The 10,369-nt window shown below is 40.2% G+C and overlaps 1 protein-coding gene across 3 annotated transcripts in view; it reads right to left on the bottom strand.

Moving 5' to 3' along the window:
* Positions 1-2,995, bottom strand: part of G2e3 (G2/M-phase specific E3 ubiquitin protein ligase) — a 44,245-nt gene extending 41,250 nt beyond the window's left edge. For 2 of the 3 annotated variants that reach the window (XM_042677406.1, XM_042677404.1), the window contains exons 1-2: positions 2,868-2,995; positions 2,468-2,537 (exon numbers count right to left, since the gene is read on the bottom strand). The gene's annotated coding sequence lies outside the window, so the exon portion shown is untranslated. Of the gene's footprint in view, positions 1-2,467; positions 2,538-2,801 lie in introns of all 3 variants that reach the window. The other variant, XM_042677405.1, reaches the window with a different exon arrangement.
* Between the last annotated feature and the right edge of the window lie 7,374 nt (positions 2,996-10,369).

A 10,369-nucleotide genomic window follows, 5' to 3' on the forward strand; every position in this document is an offset into this window, starting at 1 on the left:
AAAAAGGTAGGAAATGCAAATCAGAACAACACTGAGAACCATCCCCTATATCAGAATGGCAATAATTAAGAAAGCAAATGCTGGCCAGGATCCAGGGTAACAAGAACTCTATACACTGTTGTTAGAAATGTAAATTAATGTAGCCACTATGAAAATCAGAACTACCATATGATCTTGCTATAACTCTTGGGATATAATCAAGGAATTTGTCATCATACAATAGATATCTGATCACTCATGTTTATGTATAGCATCTCTATTCAAAGAAACCCAACATATTTGCCTAAGTACTCAAAAACTGATGAGCAATGAAAATATGGTGTGTATATACATATATATATATATATATATGTATATACACACACACACAAACAGCCATCAAGAATAATGAAATTATGCTGTCTGAAGGAAAATAGGTAAAAAGGGAGTTCATCATGTTAAGAAAAATAAGCCAGACTATGAAAGACAAGTGCAGCATCTAGACCTTAACAAAACAATAACAACAAAAAGACATAAAGGTAAAATGGGAGTTGTTTGGGAGTAGTTAACAGCTAGATGAAAGAGGGTAAACGGAAAGGATAAAGAGAGGGTCAATCATGATTTAGATACTTTATATGAATTTATGGAAATAGAATAAAACCTATCAAAGTTGTTTTAAAAGAGGAGAAAGGGGCAAGAAAATGTGAAAGAGTGAATTTGATCAAAATATATTATGGGCCTGTATTAGAAATATAATGAAATCCCTTTGTATAACTAATAGACACTAAAAATAATAAATGGCACATTTTTTAGTTAAATCTATTAATCAAACACTTTATTGATATTGAAACTTTCTTGTCCTATTTTTATCTGAAAATTTTATCTACAGCAGACAATTTATGATCTGTACAGTTTAGCAACTCTGTAATATATCATTTACTATGTACTATATATTACTCTAAGGTTTGAAAATATATTAGCTCATTTAATTCTCACAATAATCCTACAAGAAGGCATCATCTCCATTATACAGTTGAGATAACTGGCGTACAATGAGAGGTCAAATAGCTTTCTCAAAGTCTCATCACTGACTGTCAGATAATGGAACTGGGATTCAAACCATGGCAATCTGTTTTCAACTCTATCATTTAAACAACTATATTAGAACATTCTTATAGGGAAGACTAAGGCAGTGTTTTAAAAACTCTGAAACTCTTGCCTTTCTGTTAAATACGCAAATTATTCAACACAAGCCTCTACCCTACTGATTCAGAACCTCTAAGTTCAGAAATCAGAATTTACCAACCTTTAAAGTAGTATACATACACAATCAAATATGAAACTCATTGATATGACTAGACAAAGGAAATAAAATCCATAATGACAGTCCAGGCAGGGAAAAGCAAATTCGGGTGTAGAAGTCAATCAAAAAAACAATTATTTGCAGGTGGTATATTTGAAATGAACATAATGCTTGTTTGCAATCCTTGGGAAGGGACAGCCAGTGTCTCAGTTGCAGTCTTATGAAAAGTATTTCAATGATCCTAAATATTTCCTCTTTAAATCTTTTCTTCCTGAAAAGTTTATTAGCAGGAATTGAGGGAAGGAAGAACTGCCAGTACTACATGAAGGAATGTTTTTATTCTGAATATCAAGTGCTACTTAAAAAAGGATGTCCATATAATTACACTGTACTCTTAAATGTTAAAACCTTAAAATAAAGCAATACCAAACTAGTCTCACAAGTTTTCCATTAAGAGACAAAACTACTAAACTTGTACTAAACATGGTTTAACATTTACTCTTCAAAAAGAAATGACTTTTTATTTTGTGGTCGGGGGGGGGGGGGGAATGTAGTTCATCACGAAAAACGATGTGGAAAAAAAAAAAAAGAAGGGAAGGAGGGGGAAGGAAAAAGAAAAGGAAAAGAGAAGAGAAATCGAGAAAAATTTCAAGCTGGAAATCCACCCAGAGACCGAGAAAACAGAAAAAAAAAAGAAACGAGGATGGGACGAACAAGAAGAAAATCCAAACAGCACCCTCGGGCCTTAGAATTCTTCCAAAGGACTCTCTCAACAACCTATGAGCTGGCGATGAATAGAGGGAGGAAAAGGGGCAGGGACAACGCTGGAACCCAACCTTCTCCCTATTGTTAGCAGCTGCGACCCCGTGGAACACGGCTGTTACTGTAGCCAGTGCAAATGAGTAAGTCTCCCTTTTATTTTTCAGTAGAGGGGAGGTTTTTTGTTTTGTTTTGTTTTAAAAAGAGGGAAAAAAAAAGATCAGCCGTGAAAGGAATATATCCGGTTTTTCACATACAAAGGGGGCTCGGGTTTCAGTTTAAATGCCCTGGCCAGGCATTTCCAAAGGCTGTCATGTAGGGAGAATGAATCGGCCCGGGCACCCCTCTTTCGGCGGGATGGAGGGGAGGAGGGGGGGCCCTTGCATTCGCCGGCTGACACCGTCCCTCCCTCCGCGACGTCCATACCTGCGACGACGATTGCTCGAGAGTCAACGGGGCTGTAGACATCAGCATCCGAGCCGAGGGAACGGAAGCACTACAGGGTGAGAACGACACAGGCACGAGTCAATCTCGGGGTGGGGTGGGGTGGGGTGGGGTGGGGTGGGGGGTGGGCCGCCAGGCCTCCGACTTCTCACCACTCAGGCTCAACCGCCACACCGGGGGGGGGGGGGGCGGGCTACCCCAGCGCTCCAGCCCACTTCCCGGCCTCAGCCCCCCGCGCCCCTCGTCTCCACACCGGACACCCCCCTCCCCCTTCCCGTCCCTAGCTAGGCGCTCCGGAGCCCCTGGCCCCCGCTACCCATTCCGTCCGGCCGTCCAGCCCGCTACGCCTCCTCTATCCGTTGGGCCCGTTCCTCTCTCTGACCTGCGCCGTTGCCTCGCGCGCGCGCGCGCCGAGCCTCAGGTTGCGAAGCGGCCGCGTCACACGCGTCACGCGCGGCTGGCGCTGTCCGGTCGCAGGACCACCGGCAGCAGCCTGCTCCACCAACGGCCCGGACAATTCAAATCTCTCGCTTCCGCTCGCTACTCGGAAGTGGCGGGCGGGCCCCGCCCCGACTGGGGTGGCGAGGGGGGCGGGGCCCGACGGGGTAGGGGAGGGAGGGAGGGAGGGACGCGGGGCGGGGCCGCCCGCATGCGCCTCCCCGTCTTGCTCGGGGAGAGGTGCGGCGCGCTGTCCTGCGTCTTTGGCTGCGATTTCCTTTTCTTCCGTGTGTATCTATTTCAGATCCAGCGGACTCCTCCATTTGCTTTCACCCTCGGATGTTACTTTCTGAATAGATAGGTCTTTTGCCACGCAGGGCTGGTGTCCCTCGGGTTATCTCCGTGGATGGCCCCGTCCCTCCCCGGGTGGGCTTGCGGCGCGCTCCGCGGGCAGCTCGCCGCTTCGCCCCCGCGAGGTCCGTGGAGAGTCCGGCTCCTTTCCGAAGTAGATCGGAGGGCCGATCTCCCCACCTCCCACCCCCGGCGAGCAGGGAGGAGGCCCGGAAGGGATTCCTCTTAACTTTCAGCTCTGAGTAAACAACCTGGCGCCTTGGCTGAGAAAAACAACCCACCTGGAATGTTACACTGTTTTTGCCAGGCCTTCCTTGGTCCTGCCTGGGAATTCACACTTTTAACCCCTTTTCCCTCTGTGTGAGGGGGAGATAAAAGCCTGAGTGCACCCAACAGTCACCCCGCTCCCAGGTGACCACTCCGAGCCCCAGGTAACACGCTTGAGAATAAATGTTGGAGACAGCCCTCCCTCCCCAACGGAAGATCTTTTGGCCAGATTTCTTTTTAATCAAAGAGCACGATATATTTTTGGTCCAAGCCTCTGAAGGGAATGCACCTGGGAGATTTAAGAAACTAAAGAAACTAAACCTAAAAGAAAGATTGACCCTGCTTTGATTTTTTTAGGGAGGAAGGAGACAGAAGAGGTAGAAACTTAACTCTTAATTTTTACTTCTGGAATTGACAGTGACACAGATAATACCTCTAATGGCATTCATTTATCCAAACGGATCTGTTAATAGCTCTCTGTTAGCCTCTGTCAAAAACAGAACTGGAAAGACTTGCTAGATTTCTAGGAATATCTGATACAATGAAGATAAAAAAGTATTAATGTACTTTGTTTTTCCACAGTAGAAAACAGATAATCTGTGTTCACCCATAAGGAAATGGTTAAGTTATCGTATTTGGGGATCTAATATGCTAACATTGCTGGCCCCAAAGAAATGAAAATCAAGTTGACATGACACTCCGATTTTCTCACGTTTACAAAAATCCTTTTAAAGTAAGTGTGTACATACAGCATACAAAGTTTCAGAATCTGTGGTTGGCAAATAGCCATGGTAACATAGAACTTTTATGTCATAACCATTTGATATAAAATACTTTAGTTTTGAATTTTGTTTTTAAGGGAAGATGGTTAGAAATTGAATGCATTCTGGATACAGAATCGGGTTTCAGAAATGCATAAATGTAGCATTTGGTAGGCTATGTCCATTTACCAGTCCAATGAATTTCTTTCTTCACAAGTATTCTTCACAGGTATTCTTAAGTTGGTTAAAAGAAAAAAATCCGAAGTTGAAGTGGGGTGCTGGTAGCTCACAATAGTGGCTCAGCTACTCAGTAGACTGAGATCCGGAGGTCATGGTTCAAAGCCAGTCCAGGCAAAAAAAATTTGTGAGACTCATCCAATTAGCCATCAGAAAACTAGAACTGTGGCTCAAAGTGGTAGAACACTAGCCTTGAGTGAAAAAGCTAAGGGATAGTGCCCAGACCCTGAGTTCAAGCCTCATAATTAAAATTCTAAGTTGACATGAAACCACAAGTTGAATATTCTCAAATTTCATTTGCAAAGACCCCCCAAAGATAAAAAATCATATATGGTTAAAAAAGGATATATATGATACCGTATGAAATTACATAAATAAAATTGCCTAAAATCATATATTTGTATATAAATATACAACATAATAGGTAATTTGAAAAAATATATTCTGAGTTCCCTTAGCCCTTTCTTAGGAATCTTGACTTCACCCAATGCCGGCCAAGTCTTCAGTCAGATCAATGAGTTCATTTCTCATCATTCTCATCTACAGTGGAGATCATTATAAGATCATGCCAGATTGTATAAATTGTATAAATTGCCTAGAGCTGGTGTTTATTAAGTAGCATGCCCAGTAAATCACCATATAAGACTATTCCTTTTTCTAATAGACTACATGTAGGTGCTTTGGAATACAATCCATAAACAATAGTACAGCATTTCATGGACAAAAAAAGATCCAATAAACATTAACTGACAAAACGAAGAAGAGTGAGAAAACACAGACTTACAAACTTCTTAAAATATTCATCCCCAGAATATTTAATGCATGCTTTGCACTGGCATTCCAATAGCTGATATTTTTCAAGTGAAACACAATTATGTTAGTATTTCATTTAATAAAAGCTACAAAATCTGAATTAAAAAAAAAGCAAAAGAGTTTATTACAGTTCCAATAACCCCTCAGTAATCTAAGAAATAAGTCCGCAGAAAATCTGAATTACTACTAATGGAATTTTTTTCTTCCTTGTTTTCTTGTTCCTATTTACTTCATTTGTAGCCAAAAATAAGACTAAAATTCTCTTGGGACCAGAGTCTACAAAAAAATAACTAATATGACTGCTTTGGAACAAGACTTCCTTCAATCTACTTTTCTCACCACTAAACAAAAACTGATAAAAATAATAAAATATTGTTACTGAGCCAGGTACTGGTGGCACATGCTTATAATCCTAGCTATTCAGGAGGCTGAGTAGTGGTTCAAAGTAGTTTAAAGCCAGCAAGGGCAGATAAATGCTTGAGACTCTTATCTCTAATAAACTTACTCAGAAAAAGCTGGAAGTGTTGCTGTGGCTCAAGTGTTAGGATGTTAGTCTTGAGAAAAAGAATCCAAGGAACAGTGCCTAGACCCTGAGTTCAAGCCCCAGGACAGGCACAAAAAAGTAAGTAAAAATTAAGCAAAGAATAAAGTGCCTAAAAACAAATATTAAACTAAGATAAGAGGTCTTAATATTTTTAAAAATTTAATTGGAGGACTGAGAAGGTGGCTCAGTGGTAGAGGGCTTGCCTTGAGCTGAAGAGCTGAGGGACAGCGCCCAGGCCCAGAGTTCATGCCCCACGACCAATCCTCCCCAAAAAAATTTAATTGGAGATTATACTACTATTCTAGTGTGCATATAAAAGAATAATATGTGAGAATTATTAGGACATTTTAGAAAAATAAAAGGATTAGCACAGTCTGGGTAAATTTGTCTTACTCAAATAGTAAAATTTACTAGAAAGTTTTACTAGGAAGTTATTAAACAGACTAATCGTTATTTGTATGGAAAAAACAAAGTTTGGCATGCATCTTACATCATATATCAAAATTCTTTTTAAAGTATTATTAAGAAGTTGTTCGAAGACATTACAATTCTGCTGGGTGCCTGTGGCTCACACCTGTAATCCTTGCTACTCAGGTGACTGAGATCTGACAATCACAGTTCAAAGCCAGCCGGGGCAAGAAAGTCCATGGGACTCATTTCTCTAGTTATCCACCAAAAACCTGGAAGTGGAGCTGTGGCTCAAGTGTTAGAGCATTAGCAAAAAAAAAAAAAAAAATCCTTGGGGACAGTGCTCAGGTCTTGAGTTCAAGCCTCAGAACCAGCACACATACATACAAAGAGGTTACGATTCCATAATCAAGATTTGCCTCCCAGATTTTTTTGACTCTCATTATTTTCACATGAAGCAAAAATTTGGCCTATATTATGGTGGCTCCTGGTAATTCTCTTTTCCCCCAATTAATAATTTTTTAAAGACAGGGTAACTTTGAACTGGCCATTCTCCTGCCTCAGTCTCTTGAGTGCTGGCATTCCAAGTGTACACCACCACAAACCTATTTTCCCTACTTGATAAATTTTTATCATCCCTTACTCTTGATCTTGTCTTTGCTGGCATTTTTATATTGTTTGTGTTAATATCTCCTCCTCTTTTTCTTTCTCACCTTCTCTATGTTTATTCTTCTTCTCTGTTGTGACCAAGGTCTTCTATAATATTCAGAAATATTATGATATTTGGGAGCACACATAATATCCCTATTTATGGCATAAATGATACAGAGCTTTCACCCTATGATTTCAAAATAAATTAGTTCATATTACTAATTACCTTTTGTAAGTGATAACATATAAAATAAATAGAAGGACCTTGTGAATGTGTGACCTTCAGATTAAAATGTGTTTGTCAAGCATCTACTCTGATGCCAGCAGTACTAATAAATTTCAAAATGGAGTTGTAGTAATGTGTTCAGTAAAATGTTTCCAGAACTTCAATCAAACTACATTTTAGGAAACATTTGTTGTCTGTTACCAAACATAATTCTCTTGCTTATTGTTTCAGTCACTAGAATGTTTTGATTTGAAATCGCAAAGTAACTGTGGTTAGGTGTCTCTTAAGTAAAACACACCACCTCCTGGCAGCAGGAAGTAGCAACTAAAACACAGAAATTCAGATCTCTTGTTTTGGTGTTCTTTGGATAATAAGTAGGTATATTAACAGCAGTGATTTGGAATGACACTGTTCCTGCTGAGTAACTCTACAGTTTTAACAAGAAGGGCTCAAGGTTTGCAGTAAGCCTGTATGAGACATGGTATTCTAATGCAGGTCATACCTGTGTTTGTTTATGTTAACATTATCCTGGTTCAGGTTGGTGTTTCAAACAAATTGTTGTCAGAGTTGCTTCTTTTAATATATATCTTTGGTCCTGAAGCACTCACACTGAAATCAGAGCCTCTTTACAGTTAAGTGTAACTGCAGATGCTGAAACAACATTGCTGATGCCACCTTGGGTGGGGGGGCGGGTAGGAGGATGGGATGGGAAGGGTACACAAAGGAGGAGGCTACAATGCTTGATAAGAAATGTACTCATTATCTTGCCCATGTAATTGTAACCCCTCTGTACAGTATTTTCACAATTAAAAAAATAACAAAGGAGGAGGCAACAATGCTTGATAAGAAATGTACTCATTACCTTGCTTATGTAACTGTAACCCCTCTGTACAGTATTTTCACAATAAAAACTTATTTAAAAAAAAGAAAAAAAATGTATATACAAGACGCAGGACACCAGAATCAGATACAGTGAAAACAGATTATACCGTGGGGGAAGAACATACAAAAGAAACAAAAGAATCACATAGTGCATTATAAGTATGTTAAAAACAATAGCAAGCAAGAAAAAACCACTTGTGTCCCTGTCTTGGGGTTCATTTCCCTTAACATCATCTTATAGGGTCATACGTATATAGCTTTTGACCTTTTTTGCTTGTCCTAGACATGTACTAGTTATTGCAGATAAGGGAAACCATGGGACCTATGTTTTGTTGGGCCTGGCTTAATTCACTTAATACAATTTTTTCCAAGTCTTTCTTTCCTAACAAATGGGGAGATATCATTCTTTTTGATGGAGGCATAGAATTCCATTGCATATATATACCACATTTTCTTGATCCATTCATCTACTCAGGGGCATCTGAGTAGGTTCCATATCTTAGTTACGGTGAATAATGCTGTGATAAACATTGTTGTGCTAGTAGCTTTGGTATGACCTTGTTTGTGATCATTTGGGTAAATGCCCAAATTTGAGATTCCTGGGTCATAGGGGAGCTCTATGTGGAGTCTTTTGAGGAACCTCCATACTACTTTCCAAAGTGGTTGAACAAGTTTACACTCCCACCAACAATGCAGTAGGGTTCCCTTTTGACCACATCTCCTCCAGCATCTGTTGTTATTAGAGTTCTTGATTATAGCCATTCTAAATGGGGTGAGGTGGAATCTCAATGTTATTTTGATTTGCATTTCTTTTATGGCTAGAGAAGATGAGCAATTCTTCATGTGTCTAATGGCCATTCTTATTTCCTCTTCAGAGAAGTCTCTCTTGAAGTCTTTAGCCCGCTTATTAATCAAGCAGTTGTTTCTTTGAGGATTAGTTGTTGGGGGGTTTAATTTTTTGAGTTCTAAGAATATTTTTGATATGAGACCCTTGTCCGTTTTGTGGCTAGTGAAGATCTTCTCCCAGTCCGTGGCTGGCAATCAAATTCTTTTCAGTTTACTTTACTTGGGTATTTTTATTTTTTTACTCCCTTCCCCTCACCCCCTGCCATTAATTGCTAAATGACTCAATTATCCTAAGCCCAATTCACCTGTATATGTTCATGGGGGGTAGAAAAAACATCAAATTCTTATAAGAGTCCAGGCCACAAAATTATCTAACCTTGGGGCTGGGAAGGTGGCTCAGTGGTAGAGCGCTTGCCTTGCATGCATGAGGCCCTGGGTTCGATTCCCCAGCACCACATAAGCAAAAAGAAAAAAAAAGCCAGAAGTGGCGCTGTGGCTCAAGTGGTAGAGCGCTAGCCTTGAGCTGAAGAGCTGAGGGACAGAGCCTAGGCCCAGAGTTCAGGCCCCACAACCGGACCCAAAAAAACAAAAAACAAAATTATCTAACCTTTAGGACTCCTTCCCCTTTCCTCCTTTTTACTCAGACTGAGGATTGAACTCAAGGATTTCTGTTTGCTTGAGCCCCTCCATCAACTCTTTTAGTATTGGTTATTATACAGACAGGGTCTTGCTTTATGCCCTGATTGATTTAGACTGCTATCCTTCAGTCGATGCATCTTGGCATCACTGTGGATATATGTGCATACCACCATGTCCAGTTATTGGTTGAAATGCAGTGCTGCAAATTTTTTGCCCCAGGTGGTCTCAAACATTAATCTCAAGTAGCTAGGATCCCTCTTCCTTCCAAGCAGCTCAGCTTACAGGCTTAGGCCATCACTCTTAGACTTTAGGTTATTCTTTAGGAAAAAAATTCTTCAATGAGACTCAATACAATATTCTGAGCTTGGACTGTAAAGCTAAAAACATTTAATCACTAGCTCTTATTACTTTCAAGCAAAATATGAACCATCTGAACTTCAGTACTCATTTGTAACCTGCAAAAAATAATAACTTTCACTGGATGCTGGTAGTTTATACTTGTAATCCTAGCTATTTGTAAGTCTGAGATCTGAGGATTGCCGTATGAAGCCAATCTGAGCAGGAAAGTCTGTGAGACTCATATCTAGTTAACCACCAATTTGTGGAACACCAACCTGAGTGAAAAGCTAAGGGATACTAGGCCCTGATCAAGACATATGCATACACAAAACAAAAATAATTACTACATTATAGGCTTCATGTGGACATTACATGAGAGAGAATTTGCATGTTAATTACAATTAGAGAATATGGAAAAATATATGGACTAGACTACTAACATGTGGGTACCTGTCAGTTCATATAACTTTCATTCCCTTTGA

The sequence above is a fragment of the Dipodomys spectabilis genome, unplaced genomic scaffold, assembly GCF_019054845.1.
Source record: "Dipodomys spectabilis isolate Male_0828 unplaced genomic scaffold, ASM1905484v1 ptg000038l, whole genome shotgun sequence".
In the NCBI taxonomy this organism is placed as follows: domain Eukaryota; kingdom Metazoa; phylum Chordata; class Mammalia; order Rodentia; family Heteromyidae; genus Dipodomys; species Dipodomys spectabilis.